At 43.0% G+C, this 25,798-nt stretch overlaps 1 protein-coding gene across 9 annotated transcripts in view; it reads right to left on the reverse strand.

Annotated features, from left to right (window-relative positions):
• The window catches only part of PLCB4 (phospholipase C beta 4), a 329,182-nt gene that overhangs the window by 256,563 nt on the left and 46,821 nt on the right, over positions 1-25,798 (reverse strand). For all 9 annotated transcript variants that reach the window (XM_077282633.1, XM_077282628.1, XM_077282632.1 and 6 more), the window contains one exon: positions 20,831-20,888. The gene's annotated coding sequence lies outside the window, so the exon portion shown is untranslated. The remainder of the gene's footprint in view (positions 1-20,830; positions 20,889-25,798) is intronic.

Genomic DNA, 25,798 nt, shown 5'->3' on the forward strand with positions numbered 1-25,798 from the left:
TTTTACATGCAGGTTTCTTTCTATAGGATTCTGCACAAAAACAGGAGAAAGACTGTGGCGAGCTAAAATTGCATTCTGTACAGAGATATTCTTCCCTAAAAATATTGTTTCCCCAACTAAACAGCATCAACAGAGAAAAAATTTAATGGGGTATTCCCATCTCCAAGATCCTATCTAAAATATATAGTAGGTATAATAATAACAATAGCAAACACCTCCAATTAGAAATGTAGTATAGTTCTTGTAATTCGCTATATCACTTACCCCATGTGCAGGGCATTGCAGTAGCTTAGGTATCCATGATTACGACCACTCACATAGTGACAGTTAGTTGTTAGTGGCCGTAACCATAGCTATCTGAGCTACTGCAATGCCCTGCACATGGGGTAAGCGACATAGTGAATCAAAAGAACTATACTACATTTCTAATTGGAGGTATTTAATAATATTATTATCATTACACCAACTACATATTGGGATAGGATCTTGGAGATGTGAATACCCCTTTAAAGGTAGCCAAAGAGATGGCTCTGGTTGGAAGCAGGGTTAAACCCACGTTAGACATACTGACAGATACATGGCTGCTTTACTCTCACATAATACACTAATACTGCCAGATTTCCAGATTATTGAGAATTAGATTACCAGGACATCCCTGTCCTCTCCTCTAGTAAAATAACAGGAAACATTATTTGAGATACTGAGGAAAAATCCAGCTTTGGTTCAATTTCTTAAAGGGATTGGTGAGATGAAAGAAAAAAAATATTCTTAAACGTGTTCTTTATAGAAATATATACAACTTACTAATGTATTTGTATTATCAATGCTAGACCTATCTTGAGATATGGATAGCCTGTTTGTTATGACTGTCACACAGCCGCGACACATGCAGCTGCGGAGCCGAACAGCTGATCATCAGGAGCGCTCCAGGGATCCGGGTTACCGAGTCAGCTATTCGATCATCCCTAACTGATATGTTCACCCCCTCTCTGGTCACAACATAGAAAGAGAAGAGGGATGGCATAGCTACTGCAACCAGGTAGCCGGCTCCCTTCACCGTCAGTCCTGCAATAGGAAATAGTCTCCTGTGTTGGGCACAAGCAGGAAGTGGACCTGAGCCTGTACTGATATTATATATTTCTACAACATATATTTTTTTCAACTTGACACTTTCCAATACTTTACATGTTTGGTGCATGTCAAATGCAAATGTACATAGTGGGAGCTGAGCCTGCACTATACACAATGGGTGCCAGCTGTGTTATACAGCCAGCACATCTCTCTAATAACAGTGAGCAGAGCTAGCTGGTATCGCTGATTACCCACATGAATTCCAGTGTAAATCCCTGACAGTGGCATTTAAAGGGAACCTAACACCCCCCCCCCCCCCAGGTGTTTGTAACTAAAAGAGCCACCTTGTGCTGCACTAATGCTGCATTCTGACAAGGTGGCTCTTTCAGTTCTCGTTCCTGGCACTGCTGCAATAATCGTTTTTGAAATTTGTCCCTCATAACCTGAAATCGCCACGGGGGCAGGTCTTTCCCCCCTAACACAGATGCACCACAGCCGTCGCTCAGGACCTCTGCGCGCCGGGCGCCGCCTCCTCTTCCTTCATTAGCGTCCCCGGCGGCTGCGCTGTAAGTTCAAAGTGCAGCGCAACAGCGCATGCCCCAAAAAAAAAATAACAGCGCAGGCGCCGGGGATGCTAATGAAGAGGAGGCGGCACCCGGTGCGCAGACGGGCGGCTGTGGTGCGTCTGTGTTAGGGGGGAAAGACCTGCCCCCATGGCGATTTCAAGGTATGAGGGACAAATTTCAAAAGCGATTATTGCAGCAGTGCCAGGAACAAGAACTAAAAGAGCCACCTTGTCTGAATGAAGCATTAGTGCAGCACAAGGTGGCTCTTTTAGTTACAAATGCCGGGGGGGGGGGAGGTGTGACAATGGGGTGACTTGTCAGCTGGAGTATTACTAAAACACTACACTATATAGTAGAAGCGATCAAACTATTGCAGGTTCAAAATAAAAACGTCATCTTTATTTTTTCTATAGCGCTAACAGTTTCCGCAGCGCTTTACAGTTTGCACATATTATCATCACTGTCCCCAATGGGCTCACATTCTAAATTCAATATCAGTAGGTCTATGGAATGTGGGAGGAAACCGGAGCACCGGGAGGAAACCCACGCAAACACGGGGAAAACATACAAACTCCTTGCAGATGTTGTCATTGGTGGGATTTTAATCCAGGACCCCAGCGCTGCAAGGCTGCAGTGCTAACCACTGAGCCAAAAATAAATAAAAGCGTTAATCATCCTCCCCCCTCCTTAATCCAATGCAAAAAATAAAGAAATAAAAACATTTACAAAACATCTGCAATAGTCTGACCAATGAAAATATTAGAAAATGTAACTGGTTTGGTAAACGTCCTGAAGCAAAGAGATGCCATTTTTCAGTTGTTTCAACTCTGCAAAATAAAGCAATAAAAAGCAATCAAAAGATCTTATTTATTTATTATTATTATTATTATTATTATTATTATTATTAATGCTTTGCTTATACAGCGCTATTATATTCCACAGCGCTTTACAGACATTGTCATCACTGTCCCCATTGGGGCTCACAATCTACATTCCCTATCAGAACGTCTTTGGAATCTTATGTACTCCAAGTCACAGGAAGAGAGAAATGACAGATACAGGGGTAATTTATATAGAGAGAATCATGAAAAAAGTGATGTAATGATTTCGGGAACTATAATAGAGGAAACCCAAGCACTAAACCAAACTTAACATTCGAGTCTAGCAGCTCGGTCATTTATTTACTGACAATAAATATTTGACTAGTGTTCAAACACCATGCTAACGCTTGCTAAACAATATCTAGCGCTTTCTGGCACTGGACCAACGGACCAGGAACCCCTCCCCCGGATCAGATTGAAAGTCTAACCCCTCGGCTCATTGTGAAGAAGAATTTTTATTAGAAAACGTTGGCTGTTAAGAAGAAAACATCTTTTGTGCTAAAGAAATAAAAATTCTGCTCACGGAAACATTTTTTCCAACTTGTATTGTTAAAGTTATTTTTAAGTTCTCATGGACATTTGTCAACCATAGTGTTCCTGCACAGCACAATGCATTCTGTTTTAGGTGTTAATCCTTGCAAACAGTGGAAATTAAGCTTCTGGCCAGTCCCATGCAGCTTTATTAGCTCTTTCTTACATGAATGCTCCTAGGTAACACGGAAAATACTACCACGCCCAACCACTTAATCTACACTAGGGCTTAAAAATCCCTGGAGTCAAGTAGCCAAAGTGATTAGAAATATTAAGCTGGGGATTATTCATGACCATACAGTAGAAAGTGCAATGCCAGGCGGGAGGAGGGGCGGTGCTGGGCCAAATATAATCACCCTGCCGGTGAATTGTCCCGCAGGCCAGAGTGTGACATGTATGTGCTACTTCATTGATCAGCACATATTACGGCAAATTCTCATTAAAGTACATCTTTCCCAGTGGTCTAAGTTTCCCCTTGTAGAAAGTTCCAAGTCAGTGTAAGGAGACTTATAACCCATTCAGTGATCCTCTGCAAATTTAAATATCAAAATATCCCCTTTAGAAAGGAAGAAGATGAGAAGCTCTAGCACCTCCTATTGGAAATAGCAATCCAAAAAGTCAATATCGAGTTTATGGTCTTTCTTGCTCTCTAAAGAGGCTATTTTCATATTTAAAATTGCCAAAGAAACATGGCATGGCCTATAAGTCTCCATACGCTGACATTGCACTCTCTACAGAGAGAAATTGTACACTTTAGGCCCCCTGTCAGAGACCTCTCACTCAGCCAAATCAGCTCTAATGCTTTGTAATAATGAAGGGTCACCGGGGCCTTCTCCTCACGCACCAAACACAATACACAAAGGGAGTTTCTGGTTTTGATTTTTATCCTAAGTCATGTTTAAAGGCCCCTTTAAAGGGTCAATATTGACTTTTTTGGATTGCTACCTCCAATAGGAAGAGTTCCCATCCTCTTCCTCTCTGAAGTGACTGTTTGCATTCTGAAAACTTGACAACGGGAGATAGAACCTAATTTTTGCTTCACAAACACTAAAAGTAGCCTATGACCCCCTACACCTCCTGACGGACAAGGCAACTAACATTATCAGGAAGGAAAAACCATACAGGCTAGCATAATCTATTTGGGTAAATAGTGTGGGACCAACCGACCTTCTCCAATGCCATCTTTTTACATGACATCTAAAATGTCCAAAAATCTATGGAAAATAGGTTGTGTCATGCCCTATGAGGGAGGTGGGCCACCATTTGGGACAAGACTTGAGAGTTTGAAGTCTTGGTAGCCAAACTGTGATCAGTCAACACTATCAAATGTGGCTTGATATTTTCTTATGGTCTTCATTCAAATAACGAATGATAATACACACTATGTATCTAAGACCAGCCTTGACAACATGGTGGAGATACATAAACTCTGCACATGTACATATTTATCTTGTTGGGAGGAAAATTTACAGAGGGATAAACTGTACAAGAACAATGCATACGATTGTTTGCCACTACTTTAGGTTTCATGCATGTAAACAACACTAGATAACAATACAGGGAGGTGGCCACCATACCCAGGACCCGGTGTAGGACAGGGCCTAAAGGCTCTGTGCCTATGGAAGAATACACCATGAGAGTTAAGGCTGTTACACATTTTACATTGGGACCCAAAATCTACAGGTTATGGTCTATGGTAATCAACAACCGAGATGACTCATGTCAATATTAAAAGTTTTAAGTTGAGACAGGCGCTGAATATATTGGTCCATGTGACTGGCTCTGTCCTCGCTCATCCGCAGGGCCGGACTGGCCATTGGGCAATTCTGGCAAATGCCAGAAGGGCCTGTCTGGTCATGGGCTGCCTTGTGTGCTATGTTGTTAACAGAATCAATGTTCTCAAGACACCCATACTGTTAACAGTTGTGACAGAGCACAAAGTTGCTGACTCCATCACTTACCCCAGCAGGCCACGGGTATCATTAGAAATACTGGTCTTGTAGTAAATCTTCCTTTCCTCCATCCAGGGTAATATTAGTGATATATCCCATCTGGTTCATGGGGATGGGGACAACATGGGCCTGTGTGATTTCAAATGCCAGGGCTTAATTTCATCCCCAGTCCGTACCTGCTCATCCGCATAGCTGCACTAATATGGTGTGTAATGCGGACTAGACTAGCATATCCTGCAGTTTTTTCCTTGTGGACCTGAGGTCCATGTGGAAAGTTGCCCACATGCACAATAGGCTACAATCGGTCCATGTATGGCCCATTGTGCACACAGACTAAAAAAGTTCTCCGGAGGTCTCCAACACCCAGCTTTAATGACATAAAAGTCACACAAATTCACAATATGGAGACCAGTGTAGGAATTAGAAGAGTGACGCTAGGAGATGATCTTGAAAGAAAAAAACATGTTTTACTCTACTTTGTGTGGCTTTCCAGTAGTAATACAGCTTGTCAAGACTTTTGCTAGTATATCACGATAATGTATTATTTTTGTATTATAAGTAGAGTTCAGAAAAAAACATTTGCAGGACCCTGGTGCATCTGGCAAGTTGTTAGTCTGTGGCACTGGACCAGAGCTCTGTGAACCTCCTACTGCCTACGACATCCTAGGCGACCCTTTTTGATTAGTAGGCCAACTTGACATTATGTTATGGCGTGACGCACGTATGACATCAGAAGAGACCCTGGCGTTGATGCGGGTAGTAGGCGGCTCGCAGTCTGGCGGCCAAGCATTACAATGTGGCTGCTGGACCAGAGTTCTGTGGATAGTTTTCTCAACTCTAAAAAAATCGGAGTCCTTAATTGAAAGGGAATCTATCAGCAGGTTTTTGCTATGTAATCTGAGGACAGCATAATGTAGGGGTTAGAACACTGAGTTCAATGATGTGTCACTTATTAAGCTGTGTGCTGTTGTTTACTTACAATGAAGGTTTTATCTCTAGGACATTATCATTGCCCTGACTAGCTGGCTCATGAGCAGTTGTCTGACCACACCCCCTCCTGTGATTAACAGCTCACTGTCAATAGACAATGGTCATAGAAAGCTGTGGTGTGGGCGGGGCTAGCTTTCCGAGCTCTGCTACATGATACATCTAAGAAATCTGATTATGTCACAACTGCTTCACCTGGTAAACTTTATCGAAGCATCCATAAGTATAAACGTATGAAAGTGGAGAACCCATGTAGTATTTATTCCTGGCATACTTTGTGCCGTGCAGTTATTAATTTCCCTCTATTCTGGAGTAAGTAATGTGGACTGGGAATGTCATAAAGCATCTAATCATTAACAGCGCCATGATTTATATAATTGCATAACAGTCCCATTTCCTATGATTAGTAGGAACCAATAAAGCCAAAACTCGTATCCAAACATTTACTCAGTAACTGATTTGTCTAATAAAAACAAATCCCGGAGCAGGTCTCATCCCGTGCCAGCTCTGCGCGCAGCCCATAGGAGTGTTCTGGAAGATTACCTCAGATATTAGCTTAGTATATGCACCGAGAGCACTTTGTAGAATTCCTTCCGCGCCCCTATACTATCCCCAGGCAGATAAGGAGAAGCCATCGCGCTGCCCTCCTGCGCCCTCTCCATGTTCACCACAAAGAGCTGTGGATGCAAATAGGGTTTGAATATACAAAGTAAACCACTAGTTTATCACCGCGCGGAGATTTGCATCAGGAAAAGCGGTATTATCAAGAGCGCCAGATTATGTTTCCATTTATCCTGAAAACTGATTCTCGTGTAATGAAAACGTCCCTACATTGTCTGTAATTAGCCGGCGTCGTGTGTGACGGCTGTCACAGTGCTGAGGTTAGGCCATAAAACACTCATTAATGTTAATCTTCCCGTAACCTTCCTTGCTCTTTTCCATTACTGCACCGTGTAATCCTGTCTGCTGTCAATAAATATCTGCACCAAATACCCGGTACATATAAAAAATGTATTGTTTGACAGGGAAACCTGGTTTTCTATGGAGTAATCCAAAAAATAAAATGGGTCAATCAGCAGATTTTAAAATATAAACTGCACACATTATTAAATAGATCTCCTAAAGCTGATGAGTCTGGTGTACTTACTTTGAACATCAATGTCAGAAGGGCTATATAATCCTAATAATAAAGGGAATCTGTCACCAGGTTTCTGCTATGTAAACTGAGAGCATCATAATGTAGGAGTAGAGATTCTGATTACAAGGATGCGTCACTTACTGGGCTTTGTTTTTCTGTTTCCAAACAATCAGTGTTTCATTAGCAGGAGATTATCACTGCAGGACAACTGTCCTGGTGCCTCCTAGTCCAACCACACCCTCAGCACTGATTAGCTGCTTTCTGTCACTATATAATGCACACAGAAAGCTGTGGTGTGGGCGGGGCTATACACAGCTCAGCATTCAGAGCTCAGCTAGATCTGCAGCAGATAAAACTGAGACTCTACGCTCCCAGACAGAAGTTATGTCGCTTATCCATGTTATGTAAATAAAAGCTTATAACCTGACGTTAAATGTATTCATTGGTTGTACAAATTATTCTTTTGAAAGCTGAAACCCTTCGAAATGTGGTTTAGGTTAAGAAAATAAATTGGCATCAATGCAGAAGTATTGATCAGTTAATAGACACAGAATGGTCAGATTTTGGCAAGACAAAAGTTTTGTCGCCTGGTCATATAATGCACCCAATCCTAGTTTACATCCTCACCTGCGCTCAGTAAATGATCGGTTAATTAGTGTGTGTGTGTGTATAAAAAGAAACCCAGCACCCCAGACCTTCACTTGACCTGCAACTTAAGCTGTGACAACATGCCAAAAATCCACCCTATGACCAAAGCCTGGATTATCAAGAGGCTGATGACCAGATCCCCTGCAGAGGTGGCTGGCACCTTTAATGTGTCTGAGCGTCAAGTACAAAGAATTAAAAAAAGATTTTAAGAGACTGGAGATGTGTTTGACAAGCCCAGGTCCGGCAGATCCCACAAGACAACTGCTAAGGAGGAACGTTTGCTGGTTCAAAAATCCAAAGCAAGTCCCTCTTCCACTGCAGCAGAGCTCCAAATGGCCTGGTCACCTCAAGTCCCTGTGTCAACTAGAACAGTTTGTAGGATTCTGTCTCGAAATGGCCTCCATGGTCAAATCAGCACCCAGAAGCCAGCACTAAACAAAAGGCAAATAAAAAACCGTGCGGCATTTGCAAAGTCCCACAGCCTGCTAAACAGATGGATGCTGGAAAAGTGGCAGAAGGTGGATTTCTCTGAAGAATCTTCAGTAGAATTACACCACAGCCGCCGCAAATACTGCAGGAGACCTATCCAAAATACACCCAGAAAAACAGTTAAATTTGGTGGTAGAAAGATCGTGGTCTGGGGTTACATTCAGTAAGGGGGTGTGCGAAACATTTGCAAGGTGGAAGGCAATATCAATAGCCTAAAATATAATAGTATTAGCTACCTCTTATATTCCAAATCATAAAAGGGGTCAAATTCTGCAGCAGGATGGTGCTCCATCTCATACATCAATCTCTACAACAAAGTTCCTCCAGGCAAAAAAGATCAAGGTGCTCAAGGACTGGCCAGCCCAGTCACCAGACATGAACATCATTGAGCATGTTTGGGGTAGGATGAAAGAGGAAGCTTGGAAGACAAAACCAAAGAATCGAGATGAACTCTGGGAGGCATGTAAGACTGCATTCTTTGCTATTCCTGATGACTTCATTAATAAATTGTATGAATCATTGTTGAACCGCATAGATGCAGTTCTTCAGGCTCATGGAAGTCACACAAAATATTAAATATGACTAATAGCACCACAACTTCATTCACCAATGTTATGCAACATATATTTGTATTTCAAGTTAATTATTTGTTTGAATGTCACATTACTTTCTGTGGGCGACAAAACTTTTGTCTTGCCAAAATCTGACCATTCTGTGTCCATTAACTGATAAATATTTCTGCATTGATGCCAATATATTTTCTTAATCTAAACCACATTTCGGAGGGTTTCAGCTTTCAAAAGAATAATTTATACAACCAATGGATGAAATTAACGTCAGGTTGTAAGGTTTTATTTACATAACATGGATAAGCGACATAACTTCTGTCAGGGAGTGTATTGTAACTGCTGCACCCAGTAAGCTAAGTGATACATCGTTGGAATCAGGGTCTCTGTCCTTACCTCATGCTGCTGTCAGATTATGGTTTATAGCAAAAAAGTTACTAATACTTTTTAAAAATGTCTCCAAAATTCTGACATGTTTCAAGTAAAAATCTATAGTAAATCGTCTTGACTGGAGTAGTTTTTATGTTTTCATACAACGATATCACAATGATATTTTTTGTAACTGATTAGGTGTAACCTTTGCATTAGCGTAACACTAGATCCAGACATAATGATTTTGGGATTGTAGCATTCGTTAGGATTGCAAGAGAAACACTGTTCATACGGAGGAACGTGGTCGCCCATGAATAGATTCTCCTCAACAATGAAATTGCAACACCACAAATTAAACGTTGTGGCGATCCCAGGATGGATAGACATATTAATGTTGTGCAGATAGTGAAATGGAAACAACATTTTCACAACATCTCGATTAGTTTGAGTATTGAGTATGGTATGAGAACTGAGTATGAGCGGCACGTGCAGAAATCCTCAGGCTTACACGCCTTGGCTGCTATCAATGAGGTTATTCAGCCATGCTGAATGCACTTGGAAGAGCAAATCATCAAGATCCGCCGCTGGCAGCTGCCTTAGGTGATCAATGACGTCACAGGTGTGCTTGATAGGAATCTAGTCCGGAGACGCTGGAAGATATGGCAGCACATTTAGGTCACACAGGCGGTTCACAGTAACACAAGCAACATGCATACTGGCATTTTCAAGTTCAAAAACATTTTTTAGGACATTTTGGATAAATCAAGATTTAATACATTAGCATTTTGGAGCTACTGGAAGATACACAGCCGCACATGTGAAACATGTCAGAACTATAGGGTGCATCCTTCTGAATGATTGGTTTCTGGGGGCCACGTTCCAGCTGATGATACTTTCATAACCTATACTAAGCAGGAAAAGTTCTATAAAAAAAACCTCTTTAAAGCGAACCTGTCACCAGGTTTGCCCCATATGAGATACAGCTTCCAACTTTCATCCCTCATATACACCATAATAATATGCTGGGTACATGCCTCCGATCTGGCCGGCAACAAAAGAAAAACACCTTTTATTATACTAGCATGTGGGGCGGTCCTGTCCGAGAGACGTCTCTGGTCTTGGACCGGAGCCTCCCTTCTTCTTTCAATGCCGTCCTCCTGTTCTTCGCGTGGATGATGTGTCCCTACAGTATCCATACAGGTTCCCCAGCACTGCGCTCCTGCGCAGATGTACTTCTCTGCCCTGCTGGGGGTGGAGCAACGTCCTGTAATGCGCATGCGCCGGGAAAGGTCAGAGAGGCCCAGCGCATGCGCACTGCAGTGCTTTACTCTGCCTGGTCAGGGCAGAGAAGTGAGCCTGGTCAGGGCAGAGGAGTGAGCCTGCGCAGGAGGTCGATGCCGGGGACACTGTGTAGATGACATAGGAACACTTCATCCACGCAAAGCACAGAAGGAGGATGGCATCGCAAGAAGAGGGGAGGCGTCAGACCAAGACCAGTGACACATCTCTGACCGGACCGCCACACATGCGAGTATAAGGTGTTTTTCTTTTGTTGCAAGCCGGATTGGGGGCATATATACAGCATATTAGTATGCTGTATATGAGGGCTGAAAGGTGGTGGCCAAATCTCACATGGGGCAAACATGGTAAATATATTAGCATAAAAAGAAAACTGGTAATATATATTATAACTAATGATGAGTGAACGTGCTGGAATAAGGTGTTATCTAAGCATGCTCGGGTGCTAAACGAGTAACTTCAGTGTACATTCGAATCCCTGCGGCTGCATGTCTAGCGGCTGTTCAACAGCTGCAACACATACAGGGATAACCTAACAAACAGGGAATACCTGCATGTGTTGCTGGTGTCGAACAGCCGTGAGACATGCTGGTGCGGGGACACTGACATATTTTTCCAGAACGCCGAAGACACTCGGTTACCACACGAGCATGCTTAGATAACACCTCATCCGAGCACGTTCGCTCATCACTAGTTATAACCTATTTTCCGCCAAATATTAAAAAAAAGATAAAAGAACTTTTTAAGGTGGAATTATCCTTCATCTCTGCAACTGATAAAGTAGTATGGACCTGAGTTGGCCATAAAAGGCATTTATGGTTTGATACTTATGTGATAGCAAGAGCCAAACGTCCATTGGAAAGGAAAGGAACAGCTTTTTAAAAAAAGCTTACATATAAAAAAATGTGGCTTTGTGGAGAAGGTTCTGATGTTCCCGTCCTGATACCTTGCCAATTTAATCAACTATTCACTAAGTAAAGATACAGATTCCTAATCTCTTTTATATTGCCTCCTAAGCTCCTATCTGCTGCAGCCAGATCAGCCTTACTGTGCCGTATAGTACATGCACTTATAAAGGATCATAAGGGAAAAATATGATTTTCTTATACGAATCATAAAGAAGTATAAAATTATATCTGTAATCATTGGCCGCTTCTTCCAGATTAAGAAGTTTGATGTATTTATTGGGATCAGGTATAATCATGCCATGATAAAATTAGTACACCCTTGTTTATGTTAGCACAGACAGTCCTCAACTTATGAACATCTGACTTACGTACAACCCCTAGCTACGACCGCCAGATGTTAAAAAAAAAACCTAATACTTACCTCACCGCTCACCTCCCTGGCCTCAACACTCCCTGCCGTCCAATCCTCTTTGTGCGCCGCAACACCAGCCTCATCACTATAGGCCAAAACTTACGGCGTGTTGTAAGATAGTGATATTGCCAAGATGTGTGCCGCGACCTTTAAATGTGCAGAGACCCTTTAGGCCCGACGAGGTCAAATATGCGGTGCCCAGAAGCGGAAAGAAGAGCACTGGATGGCGATCATCATGGTGGTCAGAGAGGTCAGCAAGGAGGTGACAATATTTTTTTTTGGCTGGACCTGCTCAAATTTACATACAAATTCAGGTTCCAAACAAACCTATAGAACCTGGTTCATAACTGGGAACTAACTGTAGAGGAAGGGGGTTCATAACCCTGGGACTACCTGTAGAGGAAGGGGGTTCATAACCCGGGGACTACCTGTAGAGGAAGGGGGTTCATAACCCTGGGACTACCTGTAGAGGAAGGGGGTTCATAACGAGGGAACTACCTGTAGAGGAAGGGGGATAGTAACACAGAGACTACCTGTAGATGAAGGGGGTTCATAACCCAGGAACTACCTGAAGGGGAAGGGGGATTGTAACACGGGGACTACCTGTAGAGGAAGGGGGTTCATAACCCAGGAACTACCTGTAGAGGAAGAGCGTTCGTAAGCTGGGGACTACCTGTAGAGGAAGGGGGTTTGTAACCCGGAGACTACCTGTAGAGGAAGGGGGTTTGTAACCCGGGAACTACCTGTAGAGGAAGGGGGTTCATAACCCTGGGACTACCTGTAGAGGAAGGGGGTTCATAACCCAGGAACTACCTGTAGAGGAAGAGCGTTCGTAAGCCAGGGACTACCTGTAGAGGAAGGGAGTTAGTAACACAGAGACTACCTGTAGAGGAAGGTCGTTCGTAACTCGGGGACTATCTGTAAAGGAAGGGGGTTCGTAACCCAGGCACTACCTGTAGAGGAAGGGGGTTCATAACCCGGGGACTACCTGTAGAGGAAGGGGGTTCATAACGAGGGGACTACCTGTAGAGGAAGGGGGTTAGTAACACAGAGACTACCTGTAGATGAAAGGGGTTCATAACCCAGGAACTACCTGTAGGGGAAGGGGGATTGTAACACGGGGACTACTTGTAGAGGAAGGGGGGTCATAACCCAGGAACTACCTGTAGAGGAAGAGCGTTCGTAAGCTGGTGACTACCTGTAGAGGAAGGGGGTTTGTAACCCGGGGACTACCTGTAGAGGAAGGGGGTTTGTAACCCGGGAACTACCTGTAGAGGAAGGGGGTTCATAACCCTGGGACTACCTGTAGAGGAAGGGGGTTTATAACCCAGGAACTACCTGTAGAGGAAGAGCGTTCGTAAGCTGGGGACTACCTGTAGAGGAAGGGGGTTTGTAACCCGGGGACTACCTGTAGAGGAAGGGGGTTTGTAACCCAGGAACTACCTGTAGAGGAAGGGGGTTCATAACCCTGGGACTACCTGTAGAGGAAGGGGGTTCATAACCCGGGGACTACCTGTAGAGGAAGGGGGATTGTAACCTGGGGACTACCTGTAGAGGAAGGGGGTTCATAACCCAGGGACTACCTGTAGAGGAAGGGAGTTAGTAACACAGAGACTACCTGTAGAGGAAGGTCGTTCGTAATCCGGGGACTATCTGTAAAGGAAGGGGGTTCGTAACCCAGGGACTACCTGTAGAGAAAGTGGGTTAGTAACCCGGGGACTACCTGTAGAGGAAGGAGGTTTGTAACCCGGGAACTACCTGTAGAGGAAGGGGGTTCATAACCCAGGAATTACTTGTAGAGGAAGAGCGTTTGTAACCCGGGGACTACCTGTATAGGAAGGGTTTTTTAACGCGGGGACTACATGTATAGGAAGAGCGTTCGTAACCCGGGGACTACCTGTAGAGGAAGAGCGTTCATAACCCGGGGACTACCTGTAGAGGAAGGTCATTCGTAACCCGGGGACTACCTGTAGAGGAAGGGTTTTTTTTAACCCGAGGACTACCTGTATAGGAAGAGCGTTCGTAACTCGGGACTACCTGTATAGGAATAGTGTTCGTAACCCGGGGACTACCTGTAGAGGAAGGTCGTTCGTAACCCAGGGGCTATCTGTAAAGGAAGGGGGTTCGTAATCCGGAGACTACCTGTAGAGGAAAGGGGTTCGTAACCCAGGGACTACCTGTAGAGGAAGAGCGTTCGTAACCCGGGAACTACCTGTAGAGGAAGAGCGTTTGTAACCCAGGGACTACCTGTAGAGGAAGGGGGGTCTACAAAAAAGGTATTGCTTGCTGTACATAACTATGGTACACTAGTCTGCACTTCTCTACATGTGTTTCCTGCTCCGTCCAAAGTAGTTATAATGCAAATGTGCCTAAAAAAAAATTTGATAATTGACAGGGTAAGGGAGTATACAGTAAACCATCTTACTGTATGTTGTATACCTAATGAGAGCATAAACAGCATCTCCTCCTGGGGAACGACTGTCCGCAATCCCATAAGCATTTATTTTTCATACTTGTCATCTTTCATACCTTTCATCTAACTTCTATCTGTGATAATGGCATTAAAATATTCCTTGCAGCAAGGTTATCTGTCCTCCCGCGTAAGTCAGTGTGCTTGATAAAAGGAGCACTATTCCTTCATCTGCCTATGTGGCTCCTTACAAGAAAGCCCACTGTGTCCCGGTTGTGATCTGCGCAGCTCCTAATCCCCCATACATAGATATCTGCTGTATACTCCCGGGGTGCTCTGTAGGATACAGACGGGGATCAGTGTAATGCATTATGCAGCGCAGAATAAATCCATGTGACAAATGCATTCTTGCACAAAAAGGGGTCATGATAACTATTAAGCTGACAGAAGGGACTAGATTTAAAGGGCATTTCCTACCCAGACTTCTTATGTGAAGTCTTTCTCCATTATGTCAACTGTATCTGAGTGTTATCCAGTTCTGACAAATGCTGATGTCATCCATTACATTGTACTTCCTAACATTCAGGGACACTTCATCCCTAATGGACATTTTTGGCTACGGTTAGCATAAACTCTGCCCCTTTAGAATTCTGGCTAGCGGGGTTGTCCCTAAAAAGATATGTTGGGGGTTATCACTTTCCAGAAAATCTTCACTGAAAATTTGTCCTCTTAGTCTGTGATATTTTGGATTTGGAGATGAACTCGCCAACTAGGAGATTGGGAAAACTATCAGCCCACATGGGAGCAATAATGGCAGCCAACTTTATATCACAGGCCAGAAAAAAGTCGCACCTCCCCCCAGGCGTGGGCGGAGGCCGACATTACAATGGTTGGGGGAAGTAGGGGATATTAGGGGGGATATTCATGAGGGGGTGGGGGTTGGTGGGGCCGGTTATATGGCAGGGATTGGAGAGAGGTTTGTCACTTCCCGCTCTCCAGAGGTCACGATTAGTGATGAGTGAGTGTACTCGTTGCTTGGGTTTTCCTGAGCACGCTCGGGTGATCTCCGAGTATTTGTAACTGCTCGGAGATTTAGTTGTCATCGCGGCAGCTGAATGATTTACAGCTACTAGCCAGGCTGAGTACATGTGGGGGTTGCCTGGTTGCTAGGGAATCCCCACATGTAATCAAGCTGTCTAGTAGTAGTAAATCATTCAGCTGCGGCAAGGAAAACTAAATCTCCGAGCAGTCATAAATACTCGGAGGTCACCCGAGCATGCTCGGGAAAACCTAAGCAACGAGTATACTCGCTCATCACTAGTCACGATCGGTCCCACCCGTCCGCCCTTGTTTTATGTTTTTTCCTATGGCGTTTTTTGTACTTTCATGGGTCATGGTGGCTTTGGAGGTTGGGTGAGTCCTTGAAGTTGGTTGGAAATTGGTACGGGGGATCCATGGGCATTTGGTTTCCTCCTTTTTGGCATTTTAGATCTGGTGAAATGGGGTGGGGAAGTCGTCAAGGTTGTCGGTTCCCCAGGATGTTTGAGTGAACATTGGAACCCTTGTGGTTATGGTGCTCCCGAGCCAGTGGGGTAATGGCTGGGAGTAAAATTGGGGGCTGATTTGTGTTCACTATATACAGTATATTTGTTAATCACCAGATTTTGGGAGCTTCAAGTGCTCCTCCCAGCGTTTAATGTTATTTTATTCTTGAATGTTTTTTGGTTTGTTGTTTTAAATAAAGGCTGCTGTGGCCATAATTATTCCAAAAAGAATTTGGTGTCCTGGTTTTATTTTAATTGGTTTATTTTGGTTGGGTTGGTGATAAGGTGTGGGGTCGGTTGGTGGCTATCCCCGTTAGACGTCGCCAATACCAGTGTCATGGGGAGTAGAATGTGCAGAAGGTACAACATGCAAAATAATTACAATCCATCTTAAATAAAGTAAAACCATTTAAATGTTTACAATGAACCTGTCGATTGGTCTGTAATGTCTCCCGGTATTACTGACTGCACACATACAGACATAATCATATGCGTCTTAGTGTGGGATTAGATTTTATTACACCAAGATTACAAAAAATAATCTGAATTGTTTGTAGATCTTTGACATCTGCCAGGAATTACTTCATGTAACTAGCTGTGTTAAGATTGTAAAGATTTACTACTAAATCTATCACAGTCCTTTAAGCAAAAACAGCAATTCTTGCATTGCTTTTCGCTTTTATGATTCACACGGCGAAGATCACATGAAACCTGTCACCAGGTTTTACCCATATAAAGTATGGTCAGCACCTGTCAGCCCTATTTTATAGCATTCTAGAATTCTATATATATGTCCCCAACCCCCTCTGCAAGGCAGAAAAAATAGGTTTTATTGTACTCCCAGACGGGGCGGTCCGGTCCAATGGTCGTCTCTGCCTTTATCCGGCCTTCTCTGTTCTTACAATTGCTGTCCTCCATCTTTGCTTCATGTGGATGATGTGTCCCCATCGCGCTCCTTCACAGACGCATTTCTCTTTGCTCTAACAAGGGATGAGCAAAGCACTGTAGTGCGCATGCGCCAGCTTTTCCTATGGGGCATCGCCTTTCTTCGGCCTTTCCCGGCACAAGCGCATTATAGTGCTTTTCTCTGCCATGCCAAAGTGCAACCGCACAGGAGCGTGATATGGGACACTGCGTGGATGACGTAGGACACGTCATCCAGACGAAGTAGGGAAGGAGGATGGCGATCGCAAAAAGAGAGGATGAAGACTGCAGACGTCCATCAGACTGGACAGCACTGTATGTCAGTATAATAAAAGGTCTTTTTATCCAAGAAAAAAAAGGCTAAACTGCAATACCAGGCTCAGCCTACTATCAAATAGGGCACTGTTTCTGGAAAAAAAAAAGCAATTCTCATAATCCCCTAAACCTCAAAGCAATTCTCATTTTACCCACATTGATTTGTTTTTGCTATATCACTAATGTATGCTACATGTAGTCACTACCATTTTACAGACGTGGAGACATTTATAGTACAAAAGTTGTAATATTTACCCAGCTTGTCATAGATAACGTCTGCTTTGTCTCCAGACCCTATAAAAACATTCCTGGTGCTAATCGACCCTGACCCAGTACTAAAATGACACTTCCCACCATTGACACTAGCAGTTTCTACACCAAATACTCGGCCGTGGAAAGTTCGATGAAGACGAGTTAGAGGAGCTCTATGACCGTCGTATTGGTGGTCACACGGCTTTGCTTCATCACAGTCGGCTATTAGGATACCGAAACGTCTTGAAAGAAATTCTTTCACATTGTCACTGGCGGCACAATGGTTGAACAAAAACAAGGAATTTCCTATTGAAGTGAAAACTTAAAAGGAAGTAAATAAGGTCAAATATCTGACGCCGAAACCTGAAAATCAAGTTTTGACATTTTTCTGCTACTAATTTTAAATCCATTGTCAAAATAGCTAGTTATCCTGACAAATCGCCTGGTTGTATCTTCTGTCACATAATTATTTCACTGTCAGAGCTCTGCTTTACCAGGTAAACTAGTCCAAATGAGGCAGGATCACAATATCTACATGTGCGACATGTTGCCAGTTATCTTCAGAATGCCATGGAACCGTCTTGTCGTTGATGATGTTAAAGGGAATCTGTCAGCAGGATTTCACCCCCAAATTATTTATATGCACATGTAGCTCTTTCAAATACAAGCCCAGCAATACATTTACATGGTCAGTCCGATCCTCCGTTACTGAGAAATCAGAGTTTGAATTGATATGCATATGATGCTGAAGGGCTATGGTAGATCTGAAGCCTCTGTCACTCCAGCTCTATTCCCCACCCAGCCCTGCCTCCTCCTGCTTCACTTTTCATCCTTTATGCTGTGTGACTTCAGGCAAAATAGCTGTCAGTCAAGCAGCAGCGCTGGAGGGGAAGGAATAGAGCTGGAGTGACAGAGGCTTCAGATCTACAAATAGTTCTTCAGCCTCATTTGCATATCAATTCAAACGCTGATTCCTCAGTAATGGAGGAACGGATTGGCAATGGAAAGGTATTGCTGCACTTGTCTTTCAAAGAGCTAGATGTGCATAGAAATAATTTGTGGTGTAAAATCCTGCTGACAGATTCACTTTAAGACTATAGCCACTGGCTGCTATACGTAGAGCGAGCTAACAAAAAAAAACCAGAATGCAAAAATAGAGCCATCACTACAGGACATGCTTAGGGTACTTTCACACTAGCGTTTTTTGAAATCCGTCGCAATGCGTCGTTTTGCCGAAAAAACGCATCCTGCAAAAGTGTTTGCAGGATGCGTTTTTTCCCCATAGCCTAATATTAGACGACGCATTGCGACGGATTTACACACGTCGCACCCGTCGTGCGACGGGTGCGTCGTGCAGTGGCGGACCGTCGGGGGCAAAAAACGTTGCTTGCAACGTTTTTTGCTCCGTCGTAAACGTCTTTTCCGACCGCGCATGCGCGGCCGGAACTCCGCCCCCACCTCCCCGCACCTCACAATGGGGCAGGGAATGCGCTGGAAAAATGCATCCGCTGCCCCCGTTGTGCGGCGGAGACCACGCTAGCGTCGGGAACGTCGGCCCGACGCACAGCGACGGGCCGAGCCCGACGCTAGTGTGAAAGAAGCCTAAGACGTCTAGCTCCCCAATAGGGTTCACTTGGACATGAAATTTGGCACCATATCTATGATATGAAATGCCACAAATAATACAAACAATACAATGTTATTGACAATCAGAGAACACATACTGGATGTGGTTAAGTTCTTTACTATATGCCATCATCCTAGCGTCAGACATTCCATTGTGTTTTCAATATTATTCTGACAAGATGCTACCTGAGCACCAATACTTCTACCCAAGAAAAACAATAGACTCAAAGATGAAGAAAAGGATCGCAACCTAAGAGCAAGCAAGAAGGCACAACAAAGTTAAATGGAATCTGTCAGCAGTAATCTGAGGAAAACATATGAGAAGGATGCGTATATAGAACAAATGTTACAACAATCTTTATTAGAATAAAAATGAATAAGATTTAACTTTTAAACATACAAAGTTTAAAAACTGGTAGCCAAGAGAATGCTTGGTACATGAGCCAAACAGATACTGTATAAGTGGCACCGCTACTGAGCAAACAGCATAGCAAAAAATGATGGTATCTACATAAGCATATTGCTATTGCTAACGACATTTTGAGTGGAACACAAAGAGCACTATCAATGCCTCTAATCGCCAGCAAGAGTCATCAAGCCATAATGGCATGCCCAGGTTAACACTACTTAACAGTACATATGATAGCAAAGCATAAAACACTAAATAACAATAACCTTATTAAGTGTATCCTTACCGATGCTCAGGAGATGGTGCCACTGCCCTACGCGCGTTTCGGCAGCGTGCCTTCGTCAGGGGGAGTAATCTGAGGGCAGCATGAGGTAGGGGCTGAGACACTGACTTCAGGGATGTGTCACTTATTAGGCTGTGTGCTGTTTCACTACAATGAGTGTTTTATCAACAAATTATCACTGCTGTACTAGGTGTCCTGTGCATCCATGTCTGATCACGCCCCCACCGATTAGCAGCTCACTGTCAATGTACATAGAGAGCCTGGTGTGGGTGGGAGCAGCTTTCTGAGCTCTGCTGCATTGCTACAGCTAAAAATTCTGAATGTATCACAATTGCTGCCCCCAGTAAGTGGAATCAAGGTCTCCCTCTTTATATCATGCTTTTCTGAGATGAAGTAGAAAAAACCTGGCGACAAATTCCCTTTAAAGGAATTGTCCTGCCTGATTATTTTATATATATATATATATATATATATATATATATATATATATATATATATATATATATATATATATATATATATATATATATATACGCTGTATAATATAAAGTAATAGAAATTGTACAATTGATATTGATACTTAAAGGGGTTGTCCGGTCCAAATCAATAAGTCTGCAGTCACTCTGTGTGCACTGCACTGGGATTCACCGATTTCCCACCCGGCTAGTGGGTGCAGCCTCGCTCTCCATACAGTTGGATGCCCACTGGCTGGCAGTGTCACTAGACGAGGTGCGACTTTGGCTCAATGCAAGTGTATGGAGAGCGAGTCTGCGCTCACTGGCCGGGGAAACGCATAACTCATACATACCCTCCGATCCTGGGTCTGAATCCAGCGAATCATGACAGCTGGGGGGGGACTCATAAGTCGTGGCCACACAGAGTGACTGCAGACTTATCAATTTGGACCAGACAATCCTTTTAAGTGAATGGAGCTACATTGCAGTTCTTACAAAAGGACAGATCAGAATTGGCATTGCACTAGAGAAATCTCTCCAATATTCATATGCTGATGGCATTTCCTACTGATAATGACAGTGGTGAGAAGGACGGTATTAGGACACATTGATGTCTTAGATTTCTCTTGGATCTCAAAGCATGAGTGCCACGGATGTGTGTATAAATGAAACATCGGGAAAGGATTTGAGCGTTAGAAAGAAAAGAAAAAGAATTGATCCTCCCAAGCTAAGACATAAAATGCCACAATCTAATACAACATTTATATAGACCATGGCGATAGCTTCTCTTACCTTGGTGACACAGGGAACTAATGTTGCAGAACGTTCATGGTAGAAAATCCATAGTTTCCTAAAAGACAGAAACATGATGTCTGAGTGGACATGATAAAGCTGGTCCATGCACCGATATCACACAGTGGCGAGATAGTTATCCTCTCTGGTTATCATGGTAAAACCACCCACAGAGCTCCTGGCCACACAGGAGACTCCTGCCGGAGCAAACACGAGTCCTGTCCATACAATGAAGGCATAAAGGATGATCCTGACTCTTCTGTGAAGACTAAGTGAATAACATTCGCACGCTGTAACACAGTAACAGTAATTGGCCTCACTTCATTAAGGTGCCGAACAGCAGAAGGTATTGATGCTGAATACATTAGAAGGAGACTGCAGTCATTTCACAATTTCCACAGCTGTCATCATAATTTTTTCCACCCAACAATCAAAAGTCGACACATTTCTCATTTGAACCAATAAGCTGTAAGTCATTTGTAAATTTCCATCTGTAAATATACACAACCATTACATTTTTTGTCTTGGTGGCCATTGTTGGAAACTTAAAGACCCCATAAACATCAGATTAACTACCAATATCGACGGGTTCGTCCGACAGTCTAATATGTACGGGGACAGATGATTTTGCGCTGCCGACCATTATGTTCTCACTGAGGAAAGCAAGAGAAGTCTGGCAGCGGCTCTCTCACTCAAGGGCCGTCGAGAAACTTCCGGCAGAATGATTGTCAGAAAATGGTTGGGGGCTTCACAGACAACTTCTTGTAATTCAAGAACTGTGTAGTGCACATAAGACCTCTTGTAATCTATTAGAACAAGCTCTTGGTCCATCACTGAGGTCCCCGCAAGACTAGCCATTTCAAACAGAAGCCGACCTGGTGACTGTCCTGCTTTTGTGGCCAGATATGTGTTCTGCAGTGAAGTTGCATTCACATTAATAACCAATCACACAACGTATGGATGGGCGAAGTCCACCAGAATATGAGAAACTGTTTGCTGTTACTTCCATATCTCATATCTTCAAAAGGCATAATAGGGCACCATAGCCTGGTATATTAAGCCATCAATGCTCAAATGTGCCGGTATACATTAAAGGAATGTTTACCGGGCACCACAATTTCATTGGGAATGGTCAATCATCTAATGTGCATTATTGGCTGTTCCGACTTTTCTTCTACAACTGGTATTGGGACAAAAAATGATCAGATTTGATGGATTTCAACATGCTAGATGCTTTTATACTCATGGGATACAGATCATCACGAGAAATGTTGTCATAAGCTTATTCCTTTCTCCCCTATAAGAACACACGATCGACAAGATCGACCATGCCAAGAAGTGCATAAGTATGGAGTCGTCAGGAATTGCTGTTGGTCGAACATTTCACTACATTGTTGATGGATATTAATGACCTTACCACATGATAGATCATCAATATCGGTATGGTAAGGGTCCAACACTACGCACCCCCACCAATCAGCTGTTTTCACCTCCAACTCTGTTCACTAGGTATTGTTCACAGTTTACATACAGATGCCACTGGAGCTGAACACAACTGTTAAGTGGGGGTGTTGGGTCACCACAGATCTGATAATAATGAGATCGAATACCCCATTTAAAGTTCATGTCTAGTCTTAAACTACAAGTCTGCAGTCACTCTATGTGACTCTGCACTTGTGAAACCTAACAGTGCGCACACTGTACACTGTCAGGATTTTCCAGTGCCAGAAGTGAGAGGCCATGCGATCTGCATACTTCAGGCCACATTCCAACTAGACGTGCCTCGCCTTACTCAATTCATTTGCACTGAACGAGGCCAGATACAGTCTAGTCAGCAAGTGACTGCATGTATGCAAATCGCATACTTACGGTCACGCCCTCTCCTCTCCCACAATGCCTGCACCGGAGAAATCTGACAGTGTGCAATGCGCGCCATGTGAGGCTTCACAAGTCTGCAGTCACATAAAGTAACCGTAGACTTGTAGTTTAAGACTGGACATCCCCTTTAAGTCCAAGCGAACTCTTTAAATTTAAAACAATGTGCTAAAGGATAACCAATGAAATAACTGGAAATAGAGAGTTGACATATGTTTAACAGATCTGAAAAATATCAAGTATAAGTGCTTAAAGTTATTGCAGTTAATCGATTGTTTAATCGGTTAAGTACAGTCAAATTTTATATTACACAGCTGCATAGAAAGACAGAAGAGGTAACCAGAAAAAAAAGCAAGAGGCGGCATATTTACACAGCAATTACTCAGAGATCCATGAGCGTTGTTTGCTTTGTATATCAAACATTTGTGTTCTCGTAAATTAGGGATAGTCAATGAACTACAACCCCCCCACCGGCTTACTTTTTTTTTTTTTTTAATCCAATAAAAAAATTGTACGAAAATATTTTTCCAATAATTCTAATCAGAAAAATATATCATATTATTATTACTGATTAATACCGTAAGTTGATAAGGTGATAATAGTATTTTTCAGAAATATCTTTTCGGAAAGAAAAAAAAAAAGATTAAAAAAAATGAATCAAACACAAAGGAAAAATTTGTAGAGGAGCATCAATCACAGGTTCCTGTTCTACTTAATTTATTTACGAAGAGGTAAATTGGATGTGATGTTTGAGAACACGACTTTTCAAGGAGATATTCTCAGTTTATTGAAGTGAAAACATCATTCCGTATTTGGCTTTTCACATTGTAATTTGAAGACCATTTTACAGTATGAGGCTCGGAGGTATGCATAAAAAGTAATGAAAGCAGAACAAAAGTAAAACAAGAAAATGAAATATGCGCTCATTAAATAAACAATGTTAGAAAAACAGACCTCGAATGAAAATGCCCTTTGTGTAATAAGTATTCGGTGAATAGCAGAGTACATTTATGAAATTATTGGCTGAGCCACTTTGTCGCAGAGCAGAAAGATGTTGCTATGACAAACAGCCAGAAATAAATGACATTTAAGCTTCTGGGATAAGTGAAACAAGTTGCTGTCTATACAAGACTGGCTCCAAACTCTGATGGGTTACAGTTTTCTCAGAAGGTCTCTTTTAAAAATTAGCACCACTATTGTCTGTGGACTGTGTCTGGAACTGATGTTCAGGCCTATTCAATTCAATGGAGCAGAGTTGCAATTCCAGACAAAACCTGCAGACACAGGCGACGCTGTTTCTGGGGAGAAAAAACATATTGTAAACTCCTTGCTGAATATAGTGGAAAACAAAAATTTAAACAAAGCTTAAAGGAAAATTACTAATGGCGGGGCACATGAACGGACTTGATTATCTGCAGCCTCTATTAAATAACAACATGCATGACATTGTGCATGTGCTGTTCTCCAAGGCCGTGTGCAGTAGCGTGTAATGGAGCCCCTGATCGATGGGTCTGTCACCATGTCTTACTACTAGAAGACTGTACAGAATAAGAGGAAGAACTTGTCAGATAAAGACATCGGCGATGATGATGTGCTGCTCAAACTATACTTGTAGTAAGGTGATTTTTGTGAACATTTGCCAAAGTAAGGACAGAGTGGTCACTGTAGAATAAGGTGGGCAATTGTATTTGCGCTTCTCTGATCCGGTATCTTGTCTGGTTCCCGGTGGCAACCAATTTTCACTTCTGCACCCGTCATCCTCGGTCAGGTATCCTGGGTGCCTGTGACATTTACCAGGCTTGCAACGTCGTGATATCTCAAGAGGAGGAGTGAGTGGACCTCACACGCCAAAGGTGCCAAGGATGCTAGTAGGACAATGCAAGGAGCAAAAGTGCAGAACAGCTGCCACAGAGCTGGATCCCGAGACAGGGCAGTGCAAATCGAATTACAAACCTCTGGTCAATAGCTTTAACTTATCATATATATAGATGTATAGAGAACCAACATGTTTGACTCAGAAAAGCTTACAATCATCAATCAGTATTGAATTAATATTTAAGGTGATGGTCTGGGGGCTTAGATCCTGATACACATTAGATGGCTGTTGGCTGAATGATGGTTTGACAGATATCTAGGCCAGATCTCCCATACTCAGGAGATCTTACTCTGAAGAGCACTCCTGTGTTGTCTATGAGAGTTGTTCCCAGACATTTCTAGCAATGGCTTATCTCAGGGAGGACAAAAAGATGGGCAGTCCAAAACAGAACATGTTGGATCACTAACTCGACCGACAATCAATTGTCCTGAACTACCATACACTTTATACCACTGTTCCCCTACTCAAATCCTCAAGGCCCATCAACCGTATGGATCAACATGTTAGGGCATGTTAGGTTAGGCTATGGGTTGAACTAGATGGACTTAAAGTCTTCCTTCAACCTTAATAGCTATGTAACTATGTATTGCACAGGTGATAATTTCATCACCTGTGCGATACTGAGGAAATCCTGAAAATGATCTGTTGGTGGGCCTTGAGGATTGGAGTTGGGGGTCACTTCATTAGCCTTTTGGCAGATTGTTCAGTCTAGTTAGTTGTACATTATTTCCTCAGGCAGCATGGTCCACAAGGCCTAAAATATAGACAATAGCCTACTATGTCTATAAGGAAATTAGGCCCTGACATTGTTGGAGGGTGTGATATATCATTTATTTCTCCTCAACTGTTTTAATGAACATGGTTTTTCTGGTTATAGTCTCCTGTTGATATTTGTTCACAATGCTTGAGATGATGACATGTCGTCCCAACAGGCAATCATGACAGCCAGTTACTTACGTCACCATCGACAGCCAGACAACATGTCACCTCACCTGTAAACAAAAACTGAGGAGAAACCCATACATTTTAACATCTTGTTAGTTCACCTAAATGTTAACCCGACGTGTAACGGCGACCAATGTTCAGCTTCACTGAATCCAGAGACGTACGTCTGTTAATGTAAAATCCATTTATCCATTCACCTGGTCCTACAGTGAGAACACTGAATGCTTCCTCCCTGACTTCCAGGCCTTTCATTAGTCACCCTCTCACACGTT

Source organism: Ranitomeya variabilis, chromosome 2 (genome assembly GCF_051348905.1).
Source record: "Ranitomeya variabilis isolate aRanVar5 chromosome 2, aRanVar5.hap1, whole genome shotgun sequence".
Lineage (NCBI taxonomy): Eukaryota > Metazoa > Chordata > Amphibia > Anura > Dendrobatidae > Ranitomeya > Ranitomeya variabilis.